Here is a 24,401-nt window from a genome sequence, read left to right as displayed (position 1 = left end):
CTCCTTTGATCCAGGTGGGTTGAGACCGATTGATGCATCTTAGATGGCCGCTTGTTAGCATTTAAGACCCCAGACGCCACATTTCAAAGTGGGATGCAGAATGTTTTCATAACAGAATTATTTTGCCAATTGACTTAGAAGTCCCCTTAAGCCATAGTCCCCAAACCCCTGCCCTGGCTCCGCTGACCCTTGAAGCATTCAGTTTATCCCAGAAACTTCTTTGCTTTTGGGCCAGTCCAGTTGAGATGACCTTCCGTGTATTGAGTATTGTTCTTCCCTTCACCTAAAGTGGTTCTTATCTACTAACTAATCAGTAAATAGCCCTCTTCCACCCTCCCTCCCTCCCCCGCTCGTAACCACAAAAGTATGTGTTCTCAGTTTATACTATGTCTCAAGATCTTATCATAGTGGTGTTATACAATATTTGTTCTTTTGCCTCTGACTAATTTCGCTCAGCATAATGCCTTCCAGGTTCCTCCATGTTATGAAATGTTTCACAGATTCCTCACTGTTCTTTATCAATGCGTAGTATTCCATTGTGTGAATATACCACAATTTATTTAACCATTCATCCATTGATGGACACCTTGGTTGCTTCCAGCTTTTTGCTATTGTAAACAGAGTTGCAATAAACATGGGTGTGCATATATCTGTTAATGTGAAGGCTCTTATTTCTCTAGGCTTTATTCAAGACAGTCTTTTTAACAAATGGTGCTGGCATAACTGGATATCCATCTGCAAAAAAATGAAACAAGACCCATACCTCACTCCATGCACAAAAACTAACTCAAAATGGATGAAAGACCTAAATATAAAATCTAAAACGGTAAAGATCATGGAAGAAAAAATAGTGACAATGTTAGGAGCCCTAATACATGGCATAAACAGTATACAAAACATAACGAATGTAGAAGAAAAACTAGATAACTGGGAGCTCCTAAAAATCAAACACCTATGCTCATCCAAAGACTTCACCAAAAGAGTAAAAAGATTACCTACAGACTGGGAAAAAGTTTTTAGCTATGACATTTCTGATCAGCGCCTGATCTCTAAAATCTACATGATACTGCAAAAACTCAACCGCAAAAAGACAAATAACCCAATTACAAAATGGGAAAAGATATGAATAGACACTTCACTAAAGAAGACATTCAGGTAGCTAACAGATATATGAAGAAATGTTCACGATCATTAGCCATTAGAGAAATGCAGATCAAAACTACAATGAGATTTCATCTCACTCCAACAAGGCTGGCATTAATCCAAAAAACACAAAATAATAAATGTTGGAGAGGCTGTGGAGAGATTCGAACACTTATACACTGCTGGTGGAAATGTAAAATGGTACAACCACTTTGGAAATCAATTTGGTGCTTCCTTAAAAAGCTAGAAATAGAACTACCATACGATCCAGCAATCCCAGGCCTTGGAATATATCCTAGAGAAATAAGAGCCTTTACACAAACCGATACATGCACACCCATGTGTTCACTGTTTACAATAGCAAAAAGATGGAACCCACCAAGGTGTCCATCAACGGATGAATGGATAAATAAATTATGGTATATTCACACAATGGAATACTACGCATCAATAAAGAACAGTGAGGAATCTGTGAAACATTTCATAACATGGAGGAACCTGGAAGGCATTATGCTGAGTGAAATTAGTCAGAGGCAAAAGGACAAATATTGTATAAGACCACTATTAGAAGAACCTGAGAAATAGTTTAAACTGAGAAGAAAACATTTTTTTGTGGTTACGACAGTGGGGAGGGAGGGAGGGTGAAAGAGGGGCATTCACTAATTAGATAGTAGATAAGACCTACTTTAGGTGAAGGGAAAGACAGCACACAATACAGGGGAGGTCAGCACAACTGGACTAAACCAAAAGCAAAGAAGTTTCCTGAATAAACGGAATGCTTTGAAGGCCAGCGTAGCAGGGGCAGGGGTCTGGGGACCATGGTTTCAGGGGACATCTAAGTCAATTGGCATAATAAAATCTATTAAGAAAACGTTCTGCATCCCACTTTGAAGAGTGGCGTCTGGGGTCTTAAACACTAGCAAATGGCCATCTAAGATGCATCAATTAGTCTCAATCCACCTGGATCAAAGGAGAATGAAGAACACCAAGGACACAAGACAATTACGAGCCCAAGAGACAGAAAAGGCCACATGAACCAGAGACTACATCATCCTGAGACCAGAAGAACTAGATGGTGCCTGGCTACAACTGATGACTGCCCTGACAGGGAACACAACAGAGAACCCCTGAGGGAGCAGGAGAACAGTGGGATGCAGACCCCAAATTCTCATAAGACCAGGCTTAATGGTCTGACTGAGACTAGAAGGACCCTGGTGGTCATGGCCCCTAGACCTTCTGTTGGCCCAGGTCAGGAACCATTCCCGAAGTCAACTCTTCAGACATGGATTGGACTGGACAACGTGTTGGAGAGGGATGCTGGTGAAGAGTGAGCTTCTTGGATCAGGTGGACACTTGAGACTATGTTGGCATCACCTGCCTGGAGGGGGGATGAGAGGGTAGAGGGGGTTAGAAGCTGGTGAAATGGACACGAAAAGAGAAAGTGGAGGGAGAGAGCGGGCTGTTTCATTAAGGGGAGAGTAATTGGGAGTGTGTAGCTAGGTGTATATGGGTTTTTGTGTGAGAGGCTGACTTGATTTGCAAACTTTCACTTAAAGCACAATAAAAATTATTTAAAAAAAAAGTTTCTGTTTAATTTAACCCTAAAAACTATCCATCTCTGGGTGGTGCAAATGGTTAACATACTCAGCTGCTAACTGAAAGGTTGGCAGTTCTAGCCCTCCCAGAAGTGCCTTAGAAGAAAGACCTGGTGATCTACTTCCAAAAAAATCAGCCACTGAAAACTCTATGGAGTTCAGTTCTACTCTGACACATATGAAGTCACCACAAGTTGGAATCGACTTAACGACAACTGGTTTGGTTTCTGTTTTGGAGAAAGACCATCCAAATGAGTCCTTGTCAAGGTCATGGAAGTTCCACAGATATATCCGAACTTGCTGAGGGACCAAATTACTGGGCTGAAGGCTGAGAACCATAGTCTTGGGGACATATAGCTCAATTGGCATGACATAGTTCATAAAGAAAATGTTCTATATCCTACTTTGCTGAATAGTGTCTGGGGTCTAAAAGCTTGTGAGTAGCCATCTAAGATACTCCACTGGCCCCATCCCATCTGGAGCAAGGGAGAATGAAGAAAACCAAAGACACAAGGGAAAGATTAGTTCAAAGGCCTAATGGACCACAGCTATCACAGCCTCCACCAGACTGAGTCCAGCACAACTAGATGCTGCCCAGCTACCACCTCCGACCACTCTGACGGGAATCACAATAGAGAGCCCCAGACAGAGCTGGAGATAAATGTAGAACAAAATTCTAACTCACAAAAAAAGACCAGACTTACTGGTCTTGACTGGAGAAACCCAGAGTATGATCCCCGGACACCCTTTTAACTTAGTACAGAAGTCACTCCTGAGGTTCAGCTTTCAGCCAAAGATTAGACAGGCCCATAAAACAAAATGACACTAAATGAGCACACCAGCCCAGGGGCAAGGACGAGAAGGCAGGAGAGGACAGGAAAGCTGGTAACAGGGAACCCAAAGTCAAGAAGGGGAGAAGTGTTGACATGTCGTCATGGGGTTGGCAATCAACGTCACAAAATAATATGTGTATTAACTGTTTAATGAGAAGGTAATTTGCTCTGTAAACCTTTATCTAAAGCACAGAAAACAAATGAGCCCTTGTCAAACTGTGCATATTACACCTAGAGATTATATTACCAGAACACTACTAGACCCTACAGAAATTTTTTTTTTTTTAGGTACCTCTACTATTGTGTGACGCCATTCAGCTATACGCATACCCTCCTAATGGAATCAGCTGTGCTCTTCCCTGAAGTATGCTGGGAATGAATTCGGGATGGACTCAGGCTAAGGTACAATGCTGGGAGTAGCAGGATTGGGCGAGCGGCCAAGGCCGAGGAATGCCTTAGTGACAGGAAGGAAAACATCTCGGCCTGGATGTGAAGTCCCTGGGAACACTGACTGCCCATGGATGTGGGAGAAAAACAACAAGGCTTGGTCCCAGCTGGAATGGTATATACGCTTGTGTCCCTTGCTAGATGGTTGCGGAGTGCTAAACTGGTCCAGCCACCGCCTTGGGCCATGGACCTTTAAGTAAGCTTCCCAAATAAACCATATGTCATGATCTCTGGCTCCGGAGTCTGTCTTCGGTCTCTTGGATATGCAGCTGACCTTGGGTTCAGGTGCCGCTGGGTTGTTACCCAACAAGCCCTCAGGAGAAAAGATCTGGCCATCTGCTCTCGTAAAGATAACAGGTTGCTATGAGTCAGATTCGACTGGACAGCAATGGGTTTGGGGTTTGTTTTTTTTTTTAAGAAAACTTATGGGGCAGTTCCAGTCTGTCCTACAGGGTCACTACGAGTCAAAATTGATTCGATGGCAACTGGCTTGGTTTGGTTTGGTTTGATTTTACTACTTAGCTCACTTTATCAGTAAGTTGGGGAGAGTGGAGGGAGGGATATATGGCAGAGAATCATCCCTGAAACAAAAATTTCTCCCCTGTGCCTCGCTGTTATCATTTTAGTTGTGATCCAAATCAGCTGTCCCACACTTGGTAAACAGTAAACTATAACATTATAGAAAAATAAAATCCCAAGCTCCCAAAAGATTAAGACCAATAAATTCCACTGACAAAACTAAGATAATGAATGTCCCGTTATCTTTGCAGAAGTTTGCAAGGCAAATCCCACACAGCCCAGTACAGGCTGGGAAGTTTGCTTGTCCTGGCAGAAGATAATAGAAAACTGCAAACAGTTCATCCCTAAAAGTCAATTCAGCTCACAGATAATATTTCTTGGCCCATTCTTTAACGCTCACTGTCAGCATGGCCCACAGTGTAGGATCAGCACCACGTAATAGGTAAAGCCCCAAATTAGGATTCAGAACAACTCCTTTCCTGTAGCAGTGGCCAGTAACTAGCTCACTCTGAGTCCCACCACCTCTCTATCTCAATTTCCTCACCTGTGAAAAGAGCAGAGGGCATTAGAATGGTCTCCAGTTTCCTCCCAGTTATAAGCTTCCTCTGAATTCTTCAAGAAATACAAAAGAAAAATCACAATGACCCTCAATCACATAGGCTAACCAGATCCCTAGTATTAAACTCCCTGGAAACGCTCTGTGGCATGTTAGTGGTCACCTGTGCTAGGTAACCAATGTTACACATACTCCATTCTTATCAAAATAGAAAAGATACCTACCCTGGACAGAATGGGAGACCGGTATTAAGGATACTGCTGGTATAAATATTTTGGAAAGATTCTGGCAACATCTATTAAAATTAAAAGTACACATACATTTTTAACACAGCTAAGCCCTCTCCTGGACCATATAAATAAAAGTACCAGTATTTAAGGGTAGGTTCATTGCAATACCCTTTGGAGTTCACTGCAGTACCCTCTGGAGTCTAAATTAAAAACAAAAATAACTGGAAACAAAGTACATGCCCTTCAATAGGGAAAGTGAAATAAGGTGTGTGACTTCCAAACCATGGAATATTCTACCACCACTACCAGTTGCCATGAAGTCGATTCTGACTCATGGCGACCCCATGGAATATTATGTAGCCATGACAAAGAACGAGTGAGATCTATACCAGTTGACTGGAGAGATTCCTGCAATCTTCTGTTAATGAGAAAAGTAAGACAGAAATGCCTAAACCCTATTTAGTTTGAGAAAAAGAAAAAAAAAAAAAGAGGTGAGGGAGGGAAGGAGAGAAGAAAGTGACAAAGAAAGGAAGACAGGCAGGCCCATATATGCTTATGATTATATGTTCTACAGAAAAGTATGCAAGGACAGCCCCCAGGTTGTTAATATTTATAGAGGGTGGTAGGATGAGCAGTTGTAGAAGCTGGAGAACCAGGCAGAGGGGATGGAGAAAATACTATATTTAGACAGAGCTTTCTATATTTTTTCTATACATGCAAAAGTGAAAAGATAAGAATTCAGCAGTAATGTGTCCTAAGATAGGCAACATCTCAGCAGAGAACGGAAGGAACAAACTGTGTGAAACACAAAAAATAACCTAGTTCTGTACCAGAAATCTAGCATTTCCCCGAGCCACAGCTGCTACCTCTGAGAGGAACAACCCCCACACATTGTTTTTATTTGGTTGGATATTGGTAAACACAGAAAACTGAAAAGAGGTCTCACTTTAAAAACACTGCAGGGAATGCTGAAACATTTCATAAGTTATTTTAAAACCTGGTTTCTTCCTGTTTCTTCTACTCATTTTTGAGCCATTTCAAAGCTTTAGCTGGCAACTCAAAACCGTGGAAAAAAGTGTAGCATTTAGAAAATTTAACCAGTTAAATATTTTCTCAGCAGCTTTGATTAAAGTAAACAGGGAATCAAAATTGAAAATACTGTATTAGTTTAAATGACAATAGAAATTGCTTTCACTTATCTATGTTCATTTCTTACGTTCACGGAAAATGTAATGCTCCTATATTTACATTTGAATGCTTTCCCAGGACACTGTTGTATTCTAAATGTAAGGCTTTATTCATCTTCTTGATCTCAATGTCTGGGAACCCTGGTGGCATAGTGGTTAAGTGCTATGGCTGCTAACCAAAAGGTCAGCAGTTTGAATCCGCCAGGTGCTCCTTGGAAACTCTATGGGGCAGTTCTCCTCTGTCCTATAGGGTCGCTATGAGTCAGACTCGACTCGACAGCAGTGGATGGGTGGGATTCTCAATGTCTATCTAACCTAAACTTCTCCTACACAAGCTGTGGGTAAAGTTAAAAGAGAAGGGGAAAGAAGAGTATCTTAATGCAGCTGTCAACCATGACTCATTTTTTTAATCCAAGAAATCCAGATGTTTTGATAAATTCAGCTGAATCACTGATAAGAAGAGCCTGTCCTGTGTTTTCAGGAGAAGCAGTTCTAGATACTGAATGTTTACATGTACTCCTTATTCCTTCTTAAACCAGATGTCATTCTTTAAAAGCTTCTAGGATATTCATCAAAGATGCTCAGTAAGAGTCCAGGTCCAAACCACCCAAGAAGACTTCCACAAACAAGGAGACAGATCTACTCCTTCAAAATGGTTTCTATCACGGTGAGGTGTACATAAATTAGACGCTAACATTTTAGAAAACTAGGTGCTACAGATAAATGGCTGACTTTAGGTCCATTTTTTCTCTTAGCATATTGTAAAAAATAAAAGGAACGATTTCCTAGAGAAACACTTGCACATATGCATTAGGAAACACATACAAAGATGTTCACTGCAGCAATTTGTGACAATGGAAAAATGGTAACCACCTAGAGTCTATCAACATGGAAATATGTAAGTCAAATGTGATGTATCAATATGAGGGAGTACTATATACAGTCAAGAGAATCAACTAGATCTGTGTCTCAACACATGTATAGCTCAAAAACAATGCTGAAGGAAATAATTTTTAAGCATGAGCAGAAATAATGTGTGGGTCACATCCAGGCAAGAGACCCTCCAGAGCTTTCCCTCTGACACAGACACAAGAAACATTCAGCCAGTGACTGATCTGTCAGCCTACAGGATGACAGATGAGGATGTAGCCAATCCTCAACAGATGGACATACAGCATGAGCACAAAATATGCCTTTGTTCTTTTAAGTCACTGAGATTTGGGTGTTAACTGTTACTGCAATGGAGCATGGACTATTCTGACCAACACCAAAAGTGGAACGCTGCTTTGACAACAAAAAAATGTGGCTTACAGGCCAGGCGGCAGGCAAATAGGATTTTGGAGACTGGTAAAGCATTTGGTAAAACTATCATGCATGAACATGGTGCAGCAGTTAAGAGCCCGGCTGCTAACCAAAAGGTCGGCGGTTCGAATCCACCAATTGCTCCTTGGAAACCCCAAGGGGCAGTTCTACCCTGTCCTATAGGGTCGCTATGAGTGGGAATTGACTCCACAGCAACGGATATCAAACATAAGTTCCAAAACAGTTAAGCACTCCACTACTAACTTAAAGGTTGGCTGTTTGAACCCACCCAGAGGCACTACAGCAGAAATGCTTGGTGATCTGCTTTCATAAATATTACAGTCAATGAAACCCTACGGAGCTCAGTTCTACTCTGTAACATATGGGGTCGCCATGAGTTGGAATCGACTTGACAGGAACAAGTTTGTTTGGTGTTTTGGGTATTATGTATAACTGGGAAGACAGATAATATACCTAAAGAATTAGTAGATCTAGTGGAAGAGACTGAAAGCCAAAGGTTAGTAACGTGTTGGTTACTACTGCCTACAATTAAAAAGTACAATCAAAAAGAGAGAGAGAACAGGCCTATAAAACAAAACGAGACTAAATGGGCACACACACCAGCCCAGGGGCAAGGACAAGAAGGCAGGAGAGGACAGGAAGCTGGTAACAGGGAACCCAAGGTCAAGAAAGGGAGAGTGTTGACATGTCGTGGGGTTGGCAACCAACGTCAAAAACAATATGTGTATTAATTGTTTAATGAGAAACTAATTTGCTCTGTAAACCTTCATCTAAAATACAATAAAAAAAAAAAAAAGGAAGAAAAAAAGAGAGAGAGAGATGAGCCCAGAAAATATTGACTGGTTTACAAACAGGAAAAAAAACTAGAGTCCACAAGGTAATGGACTTGCAGGGCTGGAAGAAGCAGCTGCTTCTCTTCCCCAAGAGATAAACAATAAAACTGAGAAACCCCTTCAGTGAAAAAAGGTCAATTAGCACTCAGCTTTGTGGTGAGGTTCAAACCAAGAGAATGACTATTGCACCCACTGTTAACAATGAAAGTTTCAGATGTCTTCAAACACAGCTACAGTTAAAATTGTGGCCTCTCAGTTAATTCTTTCAATTAGAATGGCTCATGGAAAATGAGACTAAGGTGTAGCTCCCCTACCAAAGCCTGACAAGCTCAAAGTATCATCAATTAAGTCAATAAAGAAAAGCATGGAAGCAAAAATACAAAGACATCCAGCAAATAAAGAACAAGGTCTAGAAAAGAACTGAGGGCTTGACTACTGACATATGAAAATAAACTGAGATCAAATAGATAAGAAATCTGTTGAGTTTTTAAGAGAATTGTACTATCAAGGAAACCATGAACATGAATCCAAAAAGTCTGGGAAAACTGTTCAAGACCTAAAAGAACTCTTGAGCCCGCAACCTTCTACAGACAGGAAGCCACTGAGAAAGCTTGTCAGCTCCTAAGCCAAAAAAAAACCAGTTGTGCTACCCCATGTGTGTCTGAGTAGACCCGTGCTCCACAGGGTTTTCTATAGCTGATTTTTCAGATGTTGACAGTTCCTTTTTCCAAGGTGCCTCCAGGTGGACTTAAACTTCCAACCTTTCAGGTAGTAGCTGAGCATGTTAGCTGTCTGCGCCACCCAGGGCTTCGGTCAGTCCCTAAGGAGGGCATATTCTTCAGTGATTACTTCAGAGGTGATCAAGGAGGCTATTAGAAAAGGAGGCCTCCCAGGTTGGGGAGCCCCTCCCAGGGGGAAGAACCAAGGGCCCAAAGGAACATTTTCCACCTACAGGCAAGGAGCCCAGAAGGATTTCAGAATTGCTTTAGCAATTTAAAATGGCTTCTGACCAGAGACTGCTGGGTGTGTCTCATTCACTCTCTTTCCAAATGGAAATGTATGTACAGTTTTCCAATCTTTGTTTTACCATTGTATATTAATATACTATGTGACTGTGGGGGTGGGGGGCACTGAACAACAGATAACTTGTCTTCTTTAACCCAGAAGTAGGTCAAGAGGAATCACTTAGAGTTGACATAGAATCTGCTTTGTATCACCCCCTAATTTAGAGACTGCTGTGCACCGCCCAGATGCTGTGACTGGATAGAACTTTTGGGTGGTCTCCTTTGGGGGTTGTCTCCCTTGGGGAAGGGATGAGTGTATTTGCCTATGAGGAATGGAGTTGGGGAGTGAGCCAAATATCTGGTCATCAGGAGGGCAGGCTGTAATACTCATTAATGCTGCTGGCCAAATATTTCTGGTTCTCTTCCTTCCAGGCCTGTGGGGTTGGACTGTAACTACTGGCCATTTTATAATTGGGCTGGACCAGGTGACTAATAGGGCCAGTGAGTTGTGAATGGAAACGGTATATGTCACTTCTAGGTAAAAGCACTTATGGCTGGTGTGACACCCTCCATACCTCTTTTTCCCTCCATTACCCTGACCAGTAAAATTCAAGATAATGATTGCCCTATCAACTGGATCTTCGAGTGAAGATGCGGCAAAACAGAGCTCCCAGCCAGCCCTCAATGGCATGTAGAAGGAATGAGAAATAAACCTTTGCTGTTTTAAGCCACTGAGATTTGAGTGTTATCTATTATTGCAGGATAACCTTGCCTAAGCTAATAACCCTCCATCAAATTCCTTGGCTGCTTTTTTTTTTTTCCATGGAGCCCTCCTTCTCCTATAGGGCCAGGTATCAAAAAAAAAACCCCAAACCCGCTGCCATCTTGTGGATTCTTATTTACAGCGACCCTAGAGAGCCAGGTACAGGGACTACCATTATTTGTAAATTGTGTGTTCCTCATTTTCATAGTATTTGACTTTATGTTTGCTGAGTCGTTATGTTTTTCTTGGTTTTTATTTTGAGTTATGGAGTTGTTATACCTCTTTGTGGTTACCTTAATATTTACCCCTATTTTTCTAAGTAAAAACCTAACTTGTATTGTCCTATATCGCCTTGTATCCCTCTCCATATGGCAGTTCTATGCCATCTGTATTTAGTCCCTCTTTTTGATTATTGGGATCTTTTACATATTGACTTCAATGATTCCCTGTTTTGAGTGTTTTGTTTATTTTTTTAATTAATCTTAATTTGTTTTTGTGATTTCCCTATTTGAGTTGATATCAGGATGCTCTGTTCTGTGACTTTGTGTTGTGTTGGTATCTGATATTATTGGTTTTCTGACCAAACAATTTCCTTTAGTATTTCTTGTAGCTTTGGTTTGGTTTTTGCAAATTCTCTAAGCTTGTGTTTATCTGTAAACATCTTAATTTTGCCTTCATATTTTAGAGAGAGTTTTGCTGGATAAATGATCCTTGGCTGGCAGTTTTTCTCCTTCAGTGCTCTGTATATGTCATCCCATTCCCTTCTTGCCTGCATGGTTTCTGCTGAGTAGTCTGGACTTACTGATTTTCCCTTGTAGGAGACCTTTCTTTTATCCCTGGCTGCTTTTAAAATTTTCTCTTTATCTTTGGTTTTGGCAAGTTTGATGATAATATGTCTTGGTGTTTTTCGTTTTGGATCAATCTTAAGTGGGGTTTGATGAGCATCTTGGATAGATATCCCTTCGTCTTTCATGTCAGGGAAGTTTTCTGCCAGCAGATCTTCAACTGTGTTTTCTGTTATCCCTCCCTGTTCTGGGACTTCAATCACACACAAGTTATCCTTCTTGATAGAGTGCCACATGATTCTTAGGGTTTCTTCATTTTTTTTAATTCTTTTATCTGATTGTTTTTTCAGCTATATTGGTGTTAATTCCCTGGTCCTCCAGATTTCCCAGTCTGCATTCTAATTGCTCGAGTATGCTCCTCTGACTCCCTATTGCGTTGTCTAATTCTGTAATTTTATTGTTAATCTTCTGGATTTCTGAATGCTGTCTCTCTATGGATTCTTGTAACTTATTAATTTTTCCACTATGTTCTTGAATAATCTTTTTTAGTTCTTCAACTGCTTTATCAGTGTGTTCCTTGGCTTTTTCTGTAGCTTGCCTTATTTCATTTCTGAGGTCATCCCTGATGTCTTGAAGCATTCTGTAAATTAGTTTTTTATATTCTGTATCTGGTAATTCCAGGATTGTATCTTCATTTGGGAAAGATTTTGATTCTTTAGTTTGGGGGGTTGTAGAAGCAGTCATGGTCTGCTTCTTTATGTGGTTTGATGTCGACTGCTGTCTCCGAGCCATCACTAAGATATTGTAGTGATTTATTCTATATTTGCTCACTGAGTCTTATCTTGTTTTGTTTTCTTTCAATATACATAGATGGGCTACTAGATTGCGTTGTCTTGAGTGTTTTAGCCCTTGACTCACTTACTACCTATTACCAGCTGGTTTGGGCTGTTACCAGATATATAAGCCTAAGAGTCCATTCGCTTCTTGAGTAGAATCTGATTTTGGGTCATCAAGTCTGTCATGCAGACTGTCACCTATCCGCCTTGAGAAGTAGTGGTGATAGTTGTGTGCACCAGATTCTAGTAGCAGCTGGGGTTCACACTTCAGGGGGGGCAGGATGCTGACAGGCTTCCCCCAAGTGTCAGTGAGGTAGGTGTGTCTCTATTCCTAAAGCACCTTGGTGGGAGGGCTCTGCAGCTGTACCTTAGGCCCCCAATGCAAGCACCTCTACAGATTGGTAGATGTCACCCTCCTTAGACCCTTAAGGCAGGAGGCTAGGTGGTCTGGGGGGAGCTTCAGCCCTCAGTTCCCTGTTGTGGGTCAGTGAGGACTCTGTTGAATACGCAGAGATATCAGACCTGGGAAACTTGTCTTTGCAGTAAATCCGCTAAAACAATTGCAGTCAGATCCCTATCAGAAATGCCTTTGCATTATGATAGCCACCTTGTTCCCTGTAGGGATGAAAGCCGGAGACTGTGGATCACATATGCTTGGCTGGAGCTGGTTCTGTGTTTTTAGTTCAATTAGGGAAGGATTTTTGGTCCCTGGGTTTTTTGTGGTTGTTTCTCTCAGGCCAGGAGAATGGGTTAGGAAAAGACCAAAAAAAAAAGGAAAAGAAAAACCGCGGAGCAATTCTCCCTCTGGCTCAGGAAATTCCAATGTTAATGAAGCCGACTGGGAAGGGGAGGGGAGGGTTCAGAAAAACAGGAGAGAGTAGCACCCCGGAATATAGATAAAGTTACTTATCTTGCTTGGGATGACTGTTTTACCTGAGATTCCCGAGGGGGCATTGCCTGTGTGCGCTGGCTGGGTAGAGATTGCCCCCGAGGGTCAGGCCCACGTCCCATGCTTGAGGTGTCTCAGAAGCCGCGGTCAGTTCCTCCGCTGCCAGCCCAAAGCCCAGCGTCAAGGTTTCCCGGCTGGGACGCTGCACTCCCGGCTCCAAAAACAGTCGCTGCCTCCCGGCAACTTCTCCTCCTGCCAGCCGCGTCGCCGCGCCGCCCGTGCGGACCGGCTGGGCCCCCTCCCAAGGTCAGTTCAGAGGGGTAGGGCTGCGCCCCGTGTTTGTGCCGTCACAGTATGCCATGCTCAGCTCCCCTGCACTCAGTCCAAAGCCCGTCGCCAAGGTTTCCTGACTGGGACGCTGGCTCCAGGCTCCGAAAACAGTCGCTGCTTCCCCATAGTTGTTTGTTCTCGGTCTCTGTCACTCAGGTCAACTCTTTAAATCTGTGTTTGTTGATCAGGGTTCGTAGATTGTCATGTATATGATCAATTCACTTGTTTTTCCGAGTCTTTGTTGCAAGAGGGATCAGAGGTAGCATCTACCTAGTCAGCCATCTTGGCCCCCTCTGTTGGGGACTACCATTATTACTGATAAACATGTCATAAACCGGCCACCATGGCTGATCAACTCATGGCGGCCCTATGTGTTGCAGAGTAGAACTGTGCTCCATATGGTTTTCATGGCTGTGACCTTTCGGAAGCAGATCAGCAAGTCTTTCTTGCAAGGTCTCTCTGGGTGAATTCAAACCACTGAATTTTCAGTTAGTAGTTGGGCCCTTAACCACCTGTTACATGCTGGGAGTCCAAACATGTGGTAGCTGAGTCTTAATAAAAAGATATGTAGGTCCTGTTATATTTATTTCTGTCTAAAAATTACTCTCAATACAAATCAAGATTGTCAATCTGGTAGTAACCATGCAGTAAATCTGTATTCTGAATATATTGAGAAAATATTTAAAATTTGTATTAGTACTCAATGACTTTGAAACACCGACTGTTTCTTAAAGACCTTTTTAGCACTAGAATAATCTGAGGGAACTCATATTTCCTTCAGTAAATTTCAGGGGTACACAGTGAACTTCAAATACCATAATGAACAAACACAAAAATGAAAAAACAAAATAGAAAATGTGTCCTACCAGCTGAAGAAACTATTTTAAAGAGTTAAGGGATACTGACATGAGATAATCCACCTACTGCTGATTTGACAGTGTAGGGAACTAAATGTAAAATCTGAGTTTTACAACAACCAGCCAGAGTTCTAAGATGTGTGCCAGGTGAGGCAAGTTTCCCTCAGGCGAATATTTCCTCCTGAATGTAAATTGGGCATCGAGTGTTCTTAGCTCCTGTGGGCATGAATCTGTCTCAGCCACAGTCAGTAACGACTCTCAAGGTTCTACCAAGTTGTAATTTTTTACATTTTTGTCTCATTAGGTAAAATGTTTATAACCACCATGCAGGTATAGGAGTGTGCATGTGTATAGGGGGTGGGGGTGAAGGAAGACTGAGTGCTTAAATGTATTTTACTGTGGCTTCTCCTCTATCTGCAGGCAATACAGAGAACTCAGGTGGACATGGGTCCAGAGATGGGAGAGTTACAAGATACCATTATCATGGCTCTTCTGTTGCCACTAAACTACATAACTACACAGTACATTTACAAGCAAACGAATTCCCTATTATTACACACATAATGTTTGCTTTACTGTTTCATATGCAGGAACAATGCTATGGTAGAAACAGCACAGGCCTGGGTGAGCGATGGGATACCCAGGCTTTTTAGTCTTTTCAAGGTCACTAGATTTATGAATATAGAGATATTTCATGTTCTTTGACTACCAAAAATCAATTCTCTTCATTTATAAAAATACAGTCCCCCTCTGGAAAGCATCCCATCTACTCTCACCCCATGTACTTTGAGTGGAGCTGGTGCTACTTCTAGACCTGGCCAATCAGAAGAGGACTGCATTCTTTTCAGCCACAGTGAATGGTTCAGAGGTGGATATAGGAACTACCTAGAATGTGGGACTGTGGGAAGAAAAGCACACTCTTTCCTACAGGATTTGAACCTGGCAAGATGCAAAAGTGGCGCTGCTGGCAGCCATTTTGCCAACATGTGCCACCTAAGAATAAAGCTAATGTGGAGGAAAGCAATATCACCAGATGGAGAAGGAACTTTGTTTATGCCCCTTAATTTAAGCCTTGCCTGAAGTCAGTCTAATCACGTCCTTTAAGTTTCATAAACCAATAAATTCCCCATTTTTGTTGGGCCAGTCTACATTGAGTTTTCTGTCACTTGCAACCAAAAAAGTCCCAACAGATAGAGTGATTATGGGCATGTTTCTTACTTGAACCATTTACTAATTTTTAACATGAAGGAAGACTAACTGATCACTGAAATTCTGCCTAGTTCTGATAGTCTATGATCCTAAACACATATACACACCCGTACCTACACAGCCTCCTAAAGCCATAATTTTAGCAGCATAAAACGTAAGCATTGAAAGCCTTGAAGAAAGTGGTAAATGTAAAAATTTAGTAAAAGGCTTTCTGTTACACTGTAAAACCAAAAAAAAAAAAGTAACCCATAATTATTACACACACTGTAAAGTAACCCATAATTATTACACACAGAGCAATCTGCTAACCATTAAGTATGAAAAGAAATTTGAGTTAGGGTTTCTTTCAAATTAACGCATACCAGATTTCTTTAGTTTGAGTTTTAGTCACATGATAATACCCAGTGTTGGCAAGAGCACAAGTACACAAGCACTCACACTACTGATTGGAATGTAAACCGGTACAATCTTTCCATAGGGTTATTTGGAAATATATACTAAAAAGCTCCACATTTCTATGCTCTTCGATATATTAGTTCCAGATTACCCTAAAGAAATAATTAGGCATGCATCCAAAATTTTAACTAAAATTTTTTTAAATCATTGAAGTTTTATTTATAATAATGAAAAAAAAAAAACACATTGCCCAACAAGAGTGGTCTGAAATGATTGCTCACGGACCAGTGACACAAGGAAAAATACATCGCTATCAAAATAATTTTGTAGGACAGCAGTTAGCTGATGTGAGGAGTATGTTTATTATATATCACCAGGTGAAAAGGGCAGGAGATTAAATGGTACGTTTCATATGACTACAATTTTGTCTAAAAATGAAATGGCAATTTGGACACAAAAATCAAGACCAGAAACTTCAAGCCAAAATATTAACCGCAATTATCTCTGGATCGTGGATTAGGATGATTTTTTTCTTCTGGCTTTTCTGATGAAGGTTTTTGATTGTAATCAACACGTTTTATCCTTATAATCAGGAAAAAAAAAAGTTACTTCTTTGTAACGATGCGAAGAACAAGAAGTTGTTTTAACTTCGCTTCAACAAGCAGAGAGAAGATCTGTGGTCCTGCCCAAGGCAACAGTATGACTTCATTCCCCAACTCAACACTTTCTCCCCTTCTTATGCAATACCCTTACCCATACCAAGCCTATTATCAAAGCCTGTCAGACACAAGCCATGAAGAACCACAGGGAAAGCCTGACATCCAAGAGCAGAGTTGTTCAGCCAGTTACATTCTCGATACCACAAGGGCTCCTGGGGTGAGAAGAGGCCTAAGGTTAATTCACCCACCTACTATTTTGTCAGGGCAAAAACTTGGCAATTCAAAACACACCTAAGGGGGCACAGACAGGTTTGCAGGAAAGGATCACTGTGGGAAAGGCCACGTTCCTGTGAGAATAATCCTTCCCCACTGGCACAGCCCCAGGTTCCGACTGGTTTTCTCCCTCTCACCTGGACAAGGGTGAGAACAAAAGGGCTGATCATATTCCCATACGTGAGACATAAAAGAGAACAGCGAGAATTCTTTCTGGAACTTCTAAGGCAGGGAGAATTATTATCAGCTTAGACACACAGCCAGCGACAGTCTGCATCTCACCGCTTCAGCCATGCAGGCCTGACATCCATTAGGCATAATGCCTAGAGCCTGTAATATTCTTAGGCATTCAAGAAAATATTTTGATTTCTTTCGAAAATCAGGAGACAAAAAACATGAACTTCTAGGCCAAAGAAAATGTTTTAATGTATATTAATATATTCATCTTTATACCAAACACAGTCATAAAGCGTAATTTTTAATGTTTTTATGGAGAAGAGGGTTCACTGCACAGACAGATTAACCAGTAAGCATGGTATGTACCGGCTTACAGTAAGCAAGTTATGCCAGGGCTTAAGTGTGTTTACTTACTAATCTGTAGTATACAATTTCACCTGGATTTCACAATTAAGCCTGTGTGAACAAATATATAGTGAAACCCAGGTGAAACTGTATACTACTGTTGTTGTTGTTATTGTTGTTGTTAGTTGCCGTTGAGTTGATTCCTACTCATAGCAACCCTATGCACGACAGAATGAAACACTGCCTGATCCTGCGCCATCCTTACAATCGTTGTTATGCTTGAGCTCATTGTTGCAGCCACTGTGTCAATCCACCTTGTTGAGGGTCTTCCTCTTTTCCTCTGACCCTGTACTCTGACAAGCATGATGGCCTTCTCCAGGGACCGATACCTCCTGACAACATGTCCAAGGTATGTAAGACACAGTCTCACCATTCTTGCCTCTAAGGAGCATTCTGGCCGCACTTCTTCCAAGAGATTTGTTCGTTCTTTTGGCAGTCCATGGTATATTCAATATTCTTCGCCAACACCACAATTCAACGGTGTCAACTCTTCTTCGGTCTTCCTTATTCATTGTCCAGCTTTCACATGCATATCATGTGATTGAAAATACCATGGCTTGGGTCAGGCGCACCTTGGTCTTCAGGGTGACATCTTTGCTCTTCAACACTTTGAAGAGGTCCTTTGCAGCAGATTTGCCCAATGCTATGCGTCTTTTGATTTCTTGTCTGCTGCTTCCATGGCTGTTGACTGTGGATCCAAGTAAAATGAAATCCTTGACAACTTCAATCTTTTCTCCGCTTATCATGATGTTGCTCATCAGTCCAGTTGTGAGGATTTTTGTTTTCTTTATGTTGAGGTGTAATCCATACTGAAGGCTGTGGTCTTTGATCTTCATTAGTAAGTGCTTCAAGTCCTCTTCACTTTCAGCAAGCAAGGTTGTGCCGTCTGCATAGTGCAGGTTGTTAATGAGTCTTCCTCCAATCCTGATGCCCTGCTCTTCATATAGTCCAGCTTCTTGTATTATTTGTTCAGTATACAGATTAAATAGGTGTGGTCAAAGAATACAGCCCTGACACACACCTTTCCTGACTTTAAACCAATCAGTATCCCCTTGTTCTGTCCAAACAACTGCCTTTTGATCTATGTAAAGGCTCCTCGTGAGCACAATTAAGCGTTCTGGAATTCCCATTCTTCGCAGTGTTATCAATAGTTTGTTATGATCCACACAGTTGAATGCTTTTGCATGGTCAATAAAACGGGTAAACATCCTTCTGGTAGTCTCTGCTTTCAGCCAGGATCCATCTGACATCAGCAATGATATCCCTGGTTCCATGTCCTCTCCTGAAACCAGCCTGAATTTCTGGCAGTTCCCTGTCGATACACTGCTGCAGCCGTTTTTGAATGATCTTCACCAAAATTTTGCTTGTGTGTGATATTAATGATATTGTTCTACAATTTCCACATTCATTTCGATCACCTTTCTTGGGAATAGGCATAAATATGGATCTCTTGCAGTCAGTTGGCCAGGAAGTTGTCTTCTATATTTTTTGGCATAGATGAGTGAGAGCACCTCCAGCGCTGCATCTGTTTGTTGAAACATCTCAATTAATATTCCATCAATTCCTGGAGCCTTGTTTTTTGCCAGTGCCTTCAGACCAGCTTGGACTTCTTCCTTCAGCACCATCGGTTCCTGATCATATGCCACCTCTTGAAATGGTTGAATATTGACTAATTCTTTTTGGTATAATGACTCTGTGTATTCCTTCCATCTTCTTTTGATGCTTCCTGCGTCGTTTAATATTTTCCCCATGGAATCCTTCACTATTGCAACTCGAGGCTTGAATTTTTTCTTCAGTTCTTTCAGCTTGAGAAACGCTGAGTGTGTTCTTCCTTTTTGGTTTTCCATCTCCAGCTCTTTGCATATGTCTAGAGGCCCTTTGAAATCTTCTGTTCAGTTCTTTTACTTCATCAATTCTTCTTTTTGCTTTAGCTGCTTGATGCTCAAGAGCAAGTTTCAGGGTCTCCTCTGACATCCAGGTTGGTCTTTTCTTTCTTTCCTGTCTTTTCAGTGACCTCTTGCTTTCTTCATGGATGATGTCCTTGATGTCATTCCACAACTAGTCTGGTCTTCGGTCACTAGTGTTCGATGCGTCAAATCTATTCTTGAGATGGTCTCTAAATTCAGGTGGGATATACTCAAGGTCATATTTTGGCTCTCGTGGACTTGCTCTGATTTTCTTCAGTTTCAGCTTGAACTTGCATATGAGCAATTGATGGTCTGTTCCATAATCGGCCCCTGTCCTTGTTCTGACTGATGATATCGAGCTTTTCCATTGTTTCTTTCCACGGATGTAGTCAGTTTGATCTCCGTATGTTCCATCTGGTAAGGTCCATGTGTATAAAAAAAAATTATGGTCAGCGTTTATTTTGGTGAAAGAAGGTATTTGCAATGAAGAAGTCATTGGTCTTGCAAAATTCTATCATCCGATCTCCAGCATTGTTTCTATCACCAAGGCCATATATTCCAACTACTGATTCTTCTTTGTTTCCAACTTTTGCATTCCAATTGCCAGTAATTATCAATGCATCTTGATTGCACGTTCGATCAATTTCAGACTGCAGCAGCTGATAAAAATCTTCTGTTTCTTCATCTTTGGCCCTAGTGGTTGGTGTGTAAATTTGAATAATAGTCATATTAACTGGTCTTCCTTGCAGGCGTATGGATATTATCCTATCACTGACAGCGTTGTACTTCAGGATAGACCTTAAAACTTTCTTTTTGATGATGAATTCAACACCATTCCTCTTTAAGTTGTCATTCCCAGCATAGTAGACTATATGATTGTCTGATTCAAAATGGCCGATACCAGTCTGTTTCAGCTCACTAATGCCTAGGATATCGGTGTTTATGCATTCCATTTCATTTTTGACCATTTCCAATTTTCCTAGATTCATACTTTGTACATTCCAGGTTCTAATTATTAATGGATGCTTGCAGCTGTTTCTTCTCATTTTGAGTCATGCCACATCAGCAAATGAAGGTCCCGAAAGCTTAACTCCATCCACATCATTAAGGTTGACTCTACTTTGAGGAGGCAGCTCTTCCCCAGTCGTCTTTTGAGTGCCTTCCAACCTGGGGTGCTCATCTTCCAGCACTATATCAGACAATGTTCCGCTGCTATTCTTAAGGATTTCACTGGCTAATGCTTTTCAGAAGTAGACTGCCGGGTCCTTCTTCCTAGTCTGTCTTAATCTGGAAACTCAGCTGAAACCTGTCCTCCCTGGGTGACCCTGCTGGTATCTGAATACTGGTGGCATAGCTTTCAGCATCACAGCAACACACAAGCCCCCACAGTATGACAAACTGACAGACATGTGGGGGGTATAATACTGAGCACTAAGTAAATAAGTAAATACAATTAAGCCCAGTGCATGCTTTGTTTACTGGGTAATCCACCCCGGCACTGTCCATGAAGGCAGAAGTGCCCAAAAACAAACAAAAAAACCCAAAGCCTGATGCTGCTGAGTCAATTTCAACTTATAGCAACCCTATACAATAAAGCAGAACTGCCCCCATAGAGCTTCCAAGGAGCAGCTGGTGGATTCGAGCTGCTGACCTTCTGGTTAGCAGCCAAGCTCTTAACCACTGTGCCACCAGGGCTCCTCAAGTGTGTCCAGGACCCATGAAAATCATAATGCAGTCCTTCTGACATGTTTTCTTTGGAGTCTTTGTTGACATTTTGCTCCACATCCAACCTCAGGTTAGAATTGAGGCTCTACCATATCAGAGTCTGCTTTGCATTTGCAATTTTTACTGAATCTGTATCATTTATAACTGCATTTCCTTAAAGCAACTTCAATTTTAGTGTTTGGTGCAACTAAATTTTGAAGTCAAAGGTTTAATTATATTTATTTTTTAAAATACTGTACATATGCAACTATATTTTTCCCAAATTTGCCTAATCATAAAAATCACCTAAGACACTTGTTAAAGACACAGATTGCCAGGCCAAGAACTCACCTGGAGTTTCTGGTTCTATGGCACTGGAGTGGTGCCCCAGAAAGCGTTTCCAAAAAGGAGCCCCTGAAATTCTCATTAGTCAAGTTCAGAACTACTATTCTAGTGGAATCAAAATAAATGCTTTTAGTAGCTGGACCGCATATTAAAAGTGCTAGAAAGCTGTCTGAGAAATCCGAGTTTGAATGGGCTGCCCTTGCCTGTAATTGTGAGGCTGACAGCTGATGGCAATACACTGTAATGACACTGTACACTGTTCCCACTCCCAGGAGGAGCTTGAACACATCTAATTGCTTCTTAATGAAATTGTTTATGGCAATTTATAAGATGAGTACCACAGGTGATGTTCAAATTTTAAATACAGGTTTTGAAGTTCCAGGTGTTAGCCAGCCAGGACTAACCCTACGGTTATTGGTTTAGAAAACATACAATTAAATTTCATAAATGGGATCCTCTCTCCCGACGACCAAACTGTAAAGGTAAGCAAGCAATCCTCCATAAAGAAGCTGACAACAGTACTCATGTATTTAGGCCATGCAGGCAGACGTTCTTCGGTTTGCAATCCATGTGGCTGACCTTGATACAAGACAACCACATAAAATCAGAACAGACACACCAATGTAAAAGCTATGCAGCTTTTTTTTTTTAAGGTTGAGATTTGGAAAAAAAAACTCAGAAGCACAGGAAGTCACGTACTGAGGCACCATTCTGGTGACACAAGTACATGTATTTTTAGCTTGGATCTGGGCCAGGCAGAAGTAGAGGCGAGATGGAGCTAGAGATGAGGGGACCCAAAAATGTCAAACCCACGAGGTTAAAAAACATTTATCCTTCAGTCTCTTCCTAAAGTCTCTGAGTAGCTCAGTGAGGTACAGTTTCTTTTCCAATGTCACTGGAGCCTCTCCATGCCACCCTTACATGAGAAATCAGAGTAGAAAGAGGAGTGTGACTCCAGTGACTACCATGATGGCCTTCCTTCCATTATCCCCACAGTCAAGCCCTGTACTTCAGGGTCTAAAGGATGTGAAATGGTGGGCAACTGAAATTTGATTCCCTTTCCACAGTAACGTTCTCAAGTTGTCTGGGAGAAGATAGGAGGAAAATACAATTACAGAAAGCTATGTCACCCCTACCCTCACAAGAAGCTATCTGCTCTGCTCAATCCAGAAGAGATGGAAGATGGAACACCAACCTTCCACATGGCCTTCAGTTTTAATTACACCACCTTCTTCATCAGAAAAATAGGGTCTGAACTAAAAAGTAATTTCATACTTTTGACTAAATAGATGGGCCTGACTACATAACTACATTTTATTTGTCTGAATACCTCCAATGTGATCCTTTAAACAACCCAAGCTGATCACAGCATCTACCTGGGAACGGTTCTTCCAGCACTACCTAATGCCCAGTGCGAAGGCTCAAGATGGTAATCTCATTACCTGCTTAAACAAATCCCGGTTTAAACCATCAAGAGGTTTAGCTATCTGTCTTGACTAGCCACCAGAGCATGCTTACTTAACTCCAGGGATGCTGCTGACACTCCAGTGAGTGGTTAATTAAAGAGGCTTCAGGGAGAACAGCATTGCTAGGCTGTACTGCCAGGAAGAAGAACACGTCTACCAGAAACCACCTTTGTTCATTTATTTTAGCCTGGGTTATGAAAGTCTGGCAAATCTTTAAAGTCAGGATGGGTGGGGACTGAAGAAAAGATGTGCCAGCCGCTTGCATGGCACACTTGAAATACAAACAAGATTCCAAGTGATTTCCTCAAATAATTTGAGACCGACTGCATGCTTATTCACGAATTCATTAGTTATTTATTTTGTTTCTAGACAGTGTGAGGTACTGTGACAGACAGTATTAGGATGCGTTGGTGAACCTGCCCTGTTGGCACTTACATTCTAGTCCTCACAGACTGATCATTAGTCAAGAAGAATAGTCTGGAAAGAAGGCATGAAAACACTGCTCTGAGTGAAATCCACATTGTCCTAAAACCAGGAACTACTTAACAAACAATCCTTTAATGTTTACTAATGGCAGCTCTCTTCTGCAAAGTAATAGAGCACTCTCTTTAGCAAAGTAATTGTCCCAATGGAAAGCCTGACACTTTTTTCTAGCCATTGAAGAAAATTGTAATTAAGGTGGAAACAAGACTCAAATTTATAAAAAGCTTAAAATCATAGCATGTTAGTCTTGGAAGGATTTAAGAGCTCTGGCCTACAATTCACACATGAAAAGATGCTCAACATAATTAGCCATTAACTAGTTGCCATCGACTCATGGTGACCTCATGTACCTCAGAGTTGAACTGTGCTCCATAGGGTTTTCAATAACTGATTTTTCAGAAGTAGATCACCAGGCCTTTCCTCCGAAGTGCCTCTGGGTGGCCTTGAACCTCCGACTTTTGGTCAGCAGCTGAGCAAGTTAACAGTTTGTGCCACCGATTAGCCATTGTTGCTGTGTGCCATGGAGTCGATTCTGACTCATAGCAAAGCTACAGGACAGAGTAGAATTGCCCCATAGGGTTCCCTAGGCTGTAATCCTTACAGGAGCAGATCGCCAGGTCTTTTCTCCTGAGGAGTGACTGTGGGTTTGAATGGCCAATCTTTTGGTTAGCGGCCGTGACCTTAACCATTGAGCGACCAACCAACCAAACCCGTTCCCACCGCATAGATTCTGACTCATAGTGACCCTAGAGTAGAACTGCCCCATAGGGTTTCCAAACAGCAGCTGGTGGATTCACACCGCCAACATTTTGGTTAGCAGCCGTAGCTCACCACAGCTTTTAACCACCGCTCCACCAGGGTTCCAATTAGCCATTAGGGAAACGTGACTCAAAACCACAATGAGATACCACTTTACTCTCACTAGAATGGCTACCATCAAAGAGACAGATAATAACAAGTGTTGGCCAGGATGTGGAGAAATTGGAACCCTCACATATTGCTGGTGGGAATGTAAAATAGTGTAGTCACTTTTGAAAAGGGTCTGGAAGTTCCTCGAAATGTTAAACATAGAATTACCATACAACCCAGCAATTCCACTCCTAGTTACATATCCCAAAGACTTGAGAAGGGGGACTCAAAGAGATATCTGTACACCAACGTTCACAGTGGCATTATCCACAATAGCCAAAACATAGAAACAGTGCCAGTGTCCATCAACAGATGAACGAGGAGACAAAACGTAGTAT

General features: G+C 41.6%; 1 protein-coding gene and 1 long non-coding RNA gene across 2 annotated transcripts in view; one reads left to right on the top strand and one right to left on the bottom strand.

Annotated features, from left to right (window-relative positions):
• Positions 1 to 4,210, top strand: part of LOC135227920 (uncharacterized) — a 125,938-nt gene extending 121,728 nt beyond the window's left edge. The window contains exon 3 of the long non-coding RNA XR_010318098.1: positions 3,860 to 4,210. This is a non-coding gene — a long non-coding RNA (uncharacterized LOC135227920). The remainder of the gene's footprint in view (positions 1 to 3,859) is intronic.
• Positions 1 to 24,401, bottom strand: part of PANK1 (pantothenate kinase 1) — a 76,632-nt gene that overhangs the window by 33,673 nt on the left and 18,558 nt on the right.

This window comes from Loxodonta africana, chromosome 16 (genome assembly GCF_030014295.1).
Source record: "Loxodonta africana isolate mLoxAfr1 chromosome 16, mLoxAfr1.hap2, whole genome shotgun sequence".
NCBI lineage: Eukaryota > Metazoa > Chordata > Mammalia > Proboscidea > Elephantidae > Loxodonta > Loxodonta africana.
This window is presented reverse-complemented; position numbering and strand designations above follow the sequence as displayed.